The 9,281-nt window shown below is 41.4% G+C and overlaps 1 long non-coding RNA gene across 1 annotated transcript; it reads left to right on the top strand.

Annotated features, from left to right (window-relative positions):
• The first annotated feature begins 4,246 nt into the window (after window positions 1–4,246).
• On the top strand, window positions 4,247–8,781 carry LOC147654612 (uncharacterized). The gene is made up of 2 exons (XR_015282735.1): window positions 4,247–4,405; window positions 5,945–8,781. It is a non-coding gene; the product is annotated as an uncharacterized LOC147654612 (long non-coding RNA).
• The last annotated feature ends 500 nt before the right edge of the window (window positions 8,782–9,281 follow it).

Genomic DNA, 9,281 nt, shown 5'->3' on the forward strand with positions numbered 1-9,281 from the left:
GCATCAAGGTTGAACAGTCTGCACATTAGCAGGATAGCACTGTCAGAGAAAAGACCTTTTGGAGAAGTACGGTACACATTGAATTAAGCAGCCATTGAATTACTCATTGAATTAGTTATTAAATTAACCATTAATTAGCCATTGAATTAACACACATTGAGTTATTCAGCCAGCTCCAAGCCAAACTACAGGAGCCAGGTTCATCTGGTAGTTACCAGCCATATTCACACACACATTTATGTAGACATATATATATAAAGATTATGAGGTATAGGATGTGTATGAACACATATCTTTACAGCTAGGCACTGTTTGTGTTTCAATTTCCAATCTTTGTCACATGCAGATAAACTGTGGTCTCGAATACATTTTAATTTATGAATTCAAATGGCTGCTAGGCTTGAGTGAAGAGAAATAAAAATGTTTCCATCTTTAATGTTTGGAATATTTTCAGTGGTCCACTTCTCTTACAAAAGTTGTACCCCCTAACAGAGGTGTCAAAGCAAAGCCAGAGGTGAGCTGTCAGCAATTAAATAGGTTTGCAGGAGGCAGAAAACAATCAGTAGCTATTCCTTGCCGGTCTGTCAGGGAGACCTATGGTTAACTGCTACACAGTGCCCTGCCACTTGCAGAACAAATGGGGAAAAATAGGTACTACCTTGAGAAGTTATCAAAGAGAAAGAAATGAGGAGTTAATGCTACTAGGATACAAAAGAATTCTCAATTGTTTATGGAACTTTTTTCACCACTTCAGAGATCTGTACCTCAGTATTCATGGGTGTGTGCCACATAGTTTTATTCCAGCACAAAGGAGATGCAGTTTGCTGGTGAATCTGGTCAAAAAATTGGTTTTTATGCTTATATTTTCATTAGGATTAGGTTCTTCCCCTAGTGGGCTGGGCACTGGAACAGGCTCCCCAGGTAAGCAGTCACAGAACCAATCCTGACAGAGTTCAAGAAGCATTTGGACAATTCTCTCAGGCACATGGTGTGATAACTGGGGTGTCCTGTGCAGGGCCAGGAGCTGGACTTGATGATCCTTTTGGATCCCTTCTTACTCAGGACATTCTATGCCTCTATGATTTACACTTGAGTGAAGTAAGAATGCAGAGTGAACAGAAGTCAGAGCTGATATATTTCACTCAATTATCCAAAATTCCCAGCATCCGACAAGCAGCTCTTTGCAGCATGATTTACAGCACTAGCTACTTCGAAAGCATCAGGTCTGTTGTATTTGATGCTGGGCTTACTTGATGCATTTGAGCATAGAAGTCAGAACCATCCCTGTGGGAACTGAATCAGATGGGATGTATCATTCCTTGGACCGGGCCCCTGACACTGAGGGAATAAACCTGAGGCTTTGGGAGGCGGGGTGCTGGAGGGATTCTAATGAAGTCATCCCAAAATAGGTTCTAGTTCTAATTCTCCTCTGGTTCAGGACCTTAGACTTACAAGGTTAAAGCCTCTGTCCTGTGGTCACGACTGAATACCTGCCCCCAGGTACCCTATGTTAGGTTAACCACACCCCCTGGTCTTTGGATGCAGCCCCTTGGACCTTGCAGCCCAAGTGATCATTAAAATCTGTCTTTGGGGACTCCATCGTACCCATCCCAATTTACTTTGCCTGAACCCAGCTGAACTGGACGAGAGGTCTCAGAACCCCACTGAAACACATCCCCTCTTCACTGAGCTCAGATCAGGTACTGTACCTGTATGCAGTGGCTTTTTGTCCATGAGTTCTACTTGGCCATTGTCCAAAGAGCTGTAGCTATATATTACTGCTAGACATCAGAAACTTCTCCCATAACTGATGGAGTTGTCTGGTCTGATGATGTTCCTTTACAATTAAAGGTATTTTAGATATGTCTACATATTATACTGTGAAGAGCATTCATCCATTGTGTCTACTCTGAGTGGAATAATAAAAAGTCATATCTGCTTCCACACTTAGAACAAATTAAGACCTGGGCCCCAACAAGGTTTGTTACCTTGGGCTAAACATCACATAATAAGGTCAAATAGTTTCTCCTCAGTCTGGAAGTGGACAAAGGCAAGCTTATACTTGCCCAAAGAATGTGGTATAAGCTTACACAGTTTCAATCAAAAGAACTTCAGATATGGTCTGGTCTATATGCAAAAGGTTTTGAGAGTAAGATACAAATAAACTTCAAACTGATCAGTCCTAATCCAATATCAGAGCAGATTTTTTTGGTCTGTTTATACCTCTTAGGAAGAGGTTTAAGTTAAATTGAAAAGCTATGCTTAAAGCAGAGAAAAACTGTTTATGCTGGGGATTATACCAGCATGACTTTTCCTAGACAGCTATATCAGCACAAAGGATAAAATGTAGAAAAGTCTGCAGATGTACCGTGATAAAAATGTAATAAGATATAGGATGGAGAGGAAGAAGGACAAGAATAACAATAATTTGTTGTTTGCATTTCACAGGCTTTGAAAAACTTTTTAAAAAGAAATATTCCCTTTCCTGTTTCTGTGTGAAAGACTCAAACAGACAATAGGGTAAAATATTTCTGCCAGGATTTAGGAAACTACTCTGCTGACTATAGGGAAAATGCTGCCAAAATAAGGAAGTAAACAGGCTGAAATAAACAGAAAAACAACATTTTCTTTTCTCAAATCTCTTAAAGTAAATCTTCTCTCCTAGCAACCATATGGCAAAACAGTTCAGACACAAATGTTACTGGTAACTCCAAGTTTCTTCAATGAAAATATATTGTGTGTGACCTCTTGCATCCATGGCACACTTCCCTGGAAAGAGTTTGCCCTTTACTCACCAGCACAGTTAAGTATGCTGCATGTTGTTACACATGCTGTCATAGTCTGGGCAAGGGTGCAGGAGTTGTAAGCCTTCAGATAGGGGCTTAAATGTTTGAGACAGCGACATTTTTAGGTTTTGGCAAAGAGGGTGCCAGCTGTCTGTCTCTCAGGGTTTCTCCTGTCAAGTGGTCCATGAAGCAGCATTGGCACTGGCCCCAGCTGCACAGGAAATAGAGTATACCTGGACCCTCAAAGGGAGGCCAGGCACCTCATTGAAAGCCTCCAGTGGACAACAAAGAAAGAGTGGGAAGGCAAAAAGAAACAGCCAGCAATTGGGTTCAGAAAGAAACTGAGAAAAAAGGGATGTGTGCTGGGTTCAACACAGCATGTCCATCACCTCCACACCCATGGGCTGGCCCTGTGAAAATGGAAACAGCACTGCTAAAACTGGAAATCCTCCTTTCACTTCAGTCTTTGAATACAATTAGTATGTCTGAAAAGTGGAGTGTTATTGTTTATTGTCTATGTTGTACTGTCTACTGCTGAAATGAATTGCTTCCTAAATTTATTCTAATATATGCAAACCACATATAATGGAGGGACATGGCTTACAGACTCCTAGAATAATGATTTCCCACCGGTGACACTCATGGCAATAACACGGAGTCAGTACTTCCCAGCTGAGGCCTTTTCCAGAGCGCTCCCGGCTGGAGCAGCGCCCGCTCATGAGGAAAGGAACAAAACAACTGCTTTTGGGTGCTGTGCACAGCAAAGGCTGTGAATTCCTAGGACTTCATCAGCTGAGATGCTGGACGACCTTGACTCCCCCTGAACTCAACGGGGCCCTTGGCAGCTCTTTGGCTCTGTCCCCTGGCAATGGGAGCACCTGTTCTCGGCCCTGCTGGTCCCTGCTCCCCTTCCCCAGCACAAGGCACCAGCCTCCAGCCACCCGGTGTAGCTGTGGGTGACAGGGCTTACAAGGGATCCAGGTGGAGCCTGTGCCTTGGCATTTTCACAGACAAGCTCAAGAATTCTAAGGTTTGAAAAATAGCACAGAAACTATTTTTTCAGTGAGCACTGCTTCTGGCAGTGAATCTGATAGATGTTCTGAAGCAGAATAAGCAGCATTCAGCCTGTCCCCACCATCTGCCCAAACCCTGTTTTCTTTTCCTCATTCAGCTCCATTGGAAAATATCAACAGAAAGTGGGGTTTTCTTTACCAAGGAAAATCATGTGTTGGTTCGTACTATAACTCATGAGTCCTTTGTATTCTGTGAGAATACAGATGCAGTGCAATTCTTGGCAACTGTTTGAACTTTCTGAGATAATCTGCTCCAAAACTTGATAAGAGCTCTTGAACCATGTTCATGCTACACACAGGGCTAATCTGGAAGCTGAATAAATCTCATTTTCTGGCCAACTGCAAAATAAAGGTGACAAAGGACATATATTCAAGATATAAACCGGTGATTTGGGAACAGATAGAAATCTGAGCAAGTACTGAGTTACAAACTCACTTTTTTTTCCTCCATGTGTCTTGCATGATTACAGAAAATCCTGATAAAAAAATCCAAGTTAAGGAGTGAATACATCGTTAGCTGGGCAAAACAGAAGGAGAAAGACACAGGTTATTATTTATTTGTTACCATCTATGGAGGTACCTTGAGGAAGAACTGACCACAGAGACACGATTGCACTGTTCACTTGTCAACATAGACAGATTCCTTACTGTAAATAAGTAATGCTTGAAAGAATGAAGCAAAGTATAGAAGGATACAAATGCAAACTTTTTATGCAGACTACTGACAAACAGTCAAAATTCAAATTCATTGTTTCTCAATCTTTTATATGTTTATCTTTCATTGCTATGGAGATAAAACTTTACAGTTTTTACCTTAATTCAAAGCAAGCTATGGGGCAAATCACTCTAGCATTGATGACTTTGCCTTCCTAAATAGCCTGTTCTGTTTCAGTTATTCATTTCCTTTCTGAAAATCTTTTTCATTATTTTTGTTTGAAATGTATGGTATATGATTGAAATATATTTCACCTGAAAATTTAGTCTCATGTCTCTTTATGACCACAAGAAACGTCTGTAAACCCTCTCTGGAGAAATTCTGCATCTCTCAAATATCTGTTTTTTCTGGGAGGAATCACCCTCTGGAGGAGGCTGTCATGGTCCATAAGTAAAGCAAAAGCCTGTATCACTAGCCTAGTCTGTAACATTTATTTCTAGAGACCTGAAATCAAACCAAATTAATTTTCATAAAAGCAATACTGACTTTCCAGGTACACCTTTCAACTCCTAAATACCATTAAATAAATGCCTAATAAAACTCATTAAAAGGAAAAAAAATGCCTAATGAAAACACTATGCCAAAGTGTTTTCCTAGAGACCATAGGTATTAGGAAATATTCTGATTCTATAGTGACAGGTGACAGGATAAAATTTAGTGACACCTTTTAATACAGAGGACAGACAGTTTGTATCTGACCACATTTAAGTCTCTACTGCATCAACTAAAATATATGAGTAAAACAAATGGTATCATGTTTATTCTCTTGCAGTGAGGCCAAAGTGGCTTATTTTGACTGAGTGTCTGCCTGCAGTTTCTCTCACCCTCCTAAACAGAGAGGCCATGCAGAAAAGTTATATTGGGAATGGCTCCTCACATGTGCTGAACTCTGAGCTGTGCCCAGCAGTTATTTCATAAAGCTTTAGCAATTTTTTGATAGAGATGCTTGAATTCCAGTGCCCAGCACAGCTTCTTGGCCATGTTTAATCTCTTAATGTACAGATAGCCTTAAGGTGCAATTCTTCTTCTCCCAATACAGATATCAAATGTAGATTAATATTTCTCAGACTGTGGTCTGTGAAGCCTTTGGTGATCACAAGGTGATTTTTTCTTGAAAAATCTTCTGTTTTAAATATAAATTTAAATTGTTTAAATATAAACAAGATGTAAATATAATTATGTGTATCATATATACATATACACATACATACATATATACATACACATATACATACACATACACATACACATACACATACACATACACATACACATATACATATACATATACATATATATATATGTCTTCAGGCATGTGAGCAGGAAAACAAAATGGAAGAAAATAAATGTCACTGTATTTTTTTTCCCAGGGCAGCTGAGTTTTATTCAGATATAAATGAAAACCATCATGGCAACACTGTACTAGATGATCCTTGGCATCATTTCCAAAAGGTTGTCTGGAAGTAAGTTTTAAAAGAGTTGAGGAGCAGGTGAGATGACCCCTGGCTGTCCAAGCAGCCCTATGACTGTTCTTTTTGAAAGGATTTGCAGCTGCATCACCTTGGGTGGGAGGAGGTTTCCATGAAATCCAGGTGTTCCTCTCCTGTGCTTAGGTGTAGAATGAGGCAGAAGCAAGAGGTAGATGGAAATGAGTCTCATTAGAAGGTTGAGCTGGCAGTGAACAGTGCACTGAAACCACGGTAGTTTTGCTGTTCTGAGTGTGTATTCCATCACTCCCCACAATGATTTTTAGTTCCTGTTTCAGTTGTGCTGCTCTTGATGCTAATCACATTCCTCCTGTGCTACCAGAGCACCCTTGAGTTTCTGAAGCACATCTCTGTCCCCCCCCACACTGCTACCTCTGTGAGGTCTCTGCTGCCCTTCTTCCCCTCCCCAGTCAAGTTCTGCTGTGGAACAGAACCTGCACTGGAGATCTTCAGCCCAAAGGCAGGAGTGAGAAAGGAAGATAGTTCTCATATAATACTGAAAATTAAGAGCAGAACATCCTGGGACAGCAGCTGGTGGTCAAAGACATTTTCAGGGGATGGAGGGATCATAGCTGGAAGCTTAGAGCCTTTCTACTGTTTCCATCACAGAGCACCGTATGCAAGTTCTCTGGCAAGATCCATCTGGTAGAGGGAACTAGTGAGGGGAAAATGATTCCTGTTGTCCTCCTGCTGCATCTCTGTTAAGCAAATGTCTTGGTTTGATAGTGCCTCAATACTTTTTAAGTTCACTGACGAGAAATATGTGAATGAGGTCACCTCAGGCTGGATTTGGATTCCATAGACATATTTCATGTGAGATGTCCCTGGTATACCCATGCACCACATTTCTCCCCTCTGCTTCACTAAGTTTGAGAGACACACTTAAACATCATATGAATTCATCCTTTTGTGGTCTGTTCCAATGTCATCTGAAATTTCTGTTAACTAATTTGGCCATCACCCAGTTTGTCTATGCCACATAATAGGGTTTTGTGCAAAATGGTTTTTTTGGTGTGTTGGGAATGTCATGTTTTAATCAATGTCTCTCTGAATGTTAAATCTAATGAAGGCTGTAAGTGAGAGACTATAAATGCACAGAGGGAGTTACCATGGAAACCAGAGCAGTGTCTGTCAGGTATCCCACACTGGCAGCACCGTGCAGCATTTCTCCAGTACAAGGCAGAAACTTTCCAAAACGTCTTCAGTAGTCACATCAAAGATTTTCAGGGCTTGGAGTAGAGAGCTGGGTGCTTGTGGCAGCTTGTAGACTGGCCAGTGTCATGATGGTAGGGTGGCAGCTGGTACAGTCACCTGCTGAGCTGGCACACACTGTGTGATTTGCTATCTACTTCTGTACAGCTTCTTTAGCAGAGCTTGTGCACCATCAGGAGCCAAATTTCCTGAAACCTTTGGCCACAAGCTGCGAATTTGCACTCAGATAGGAAGAACTTTTACATAGTCAAGTACACCAAGGAACCCCAGAGCTCATTCGAGCCAGAAGATAAGGAAGAAGCATTCATAAACAAGCTGCACCCTCAGAGATGGGAAAGGAAACAACTTCCCAGAGGCAATGAAGGTACCCAGTGAGGCATGGGAAGACCCCAGACCCAAATACTACCAAAGGTCCCATCTGTCACATGAAGGGTGGGGAATTTGGAGTGCAAGGAAATTGTTGTCTAGTGATTTCTCTGTTCGAGGCCCCTCTTCAGAGGCATCCAGCTTTAGCTGTAGCACTACTGATACAAGAGCTGTTACAGAGTCTACCTTTTGGCTTATCAATTGACACATAGAGTGGCCATGGTGGCTGGCCACCTGGCCATGGTGGCTGGCTTGCATAATTTCCATACCACAGAGGAGAACCCTTACTACTGAAAGGCAGATACAGCTGTCCTCTTGGCCACAGGCTGGATAATCCTGACTGCAGTTAGGAGAGATGGGGCTCCAGAAAAAAAATTCAGAGATTCAACACAGTAGTTCTGACTTGCAACTGGAGCTGCAACTTCTGAGTATTCTGGCCTGACACTCCTTTAAGATGAAGGGTTTAGGACCTGCAGAATAGAGAAGAGAAGCCTTGTTATCCAGAGGATCCTCATGACGTGAGAAAAGCCCTTCTGGCAACCTGGAGGGTACTTCTGCTGAGGAACCAGTTGCTGTCTGCCATCACTGTGCATTTCAGTACTCATTCAGCGATGAGGACTGCAGAATATTTGCTCCTCAGAACTATGCCTTGTCCTGGTCCCACCCATCCATGGGGTGTCCACAGAAAAAGTGTGCAATTACTCAGAAGAACTGTGGAGTAAAGCCAAATTGCTGCTAAGAAAATGATAATATTACATTTTTTCTCCCTATTCTGAGTGACAGAGTGCTAGGACACTTTCTGGTTATTAAAACTAAAGAAGTTTTCTAAGTGCCATTTATTTATTGTCCTTTCTGTTTAATTTCCTTCTTGCAGCTTCTCACAGCTCAGAAAATAAAACTACATGGAAAGCTCTTTGGAGCAAGGATCGTTATTATAGTTATTTTCAGTGCTGCATGATCTCAGTTCCTGCATAAATCTTGTAGTCAATGTTGTTCTATACATGCAGTAATAATAGCCAGGACTGTCTACTAAGTGTTGCTTATTACATGTGTTCATTCCCCTCTTGATGCTCCTGGGCTTGCACTAAGCTCCTTTATTCAGTCTTTGGTAGTAAATCCAATCTCAATTTTAAAAAAGAAAATTATATATATGCTTTTATTATAACTTCCACAAATACTGGACACATTACTTTCTTTAAGACGTGGAGTATTTAATGCATTTCAGCTCACAGGGAAATGAGCCTTCCACTTCCAAGCGTGTAAAGCAGCAGAGTGAAAGTGGGCATATTTCAAACAGACGTGAATGCTCTCTCAAGCTCACTCTCCCTTGGCTCTCAGCCACAATTTTAGAGCAATTTGCCCTAATCTGCCATATGGTTTTCTTTCTTTGCATTTTATAAAACTGCAGGGCTAAGTGAATGTGCCTCTTCGATAGTACTGACACAAGCCTGATTTAATTTAAGCTTCCATATTAACATACCAAGTAAATCAGTGCTGCAGCCTATGAGGGATACTTCAGTGCACACTGTAGAGCTGTCATTAGTTTCCAAGTGGTTCTAGCCTACCACCCTTGAACTGCTTCTCCCTTATGATTATTATTTCTAGAGGTCACTCCAAAAGGACATCAGGCCTACTCCAGCAG

Source organism: Cyanistes caeruleus, chromosome 2 (assembly GCF_971803275.1).
Source record: "Cyanistes caeruleus chromosome 2, bCyaCae1.hap1.1, whole genome shotgun sequence".
Taxonomy (NCBI): Eukaryota; Metazoa; Chordata; class Aves; order Passeriformes; family Paridae; genus Cyanistes; species Cyanistes caeruleus.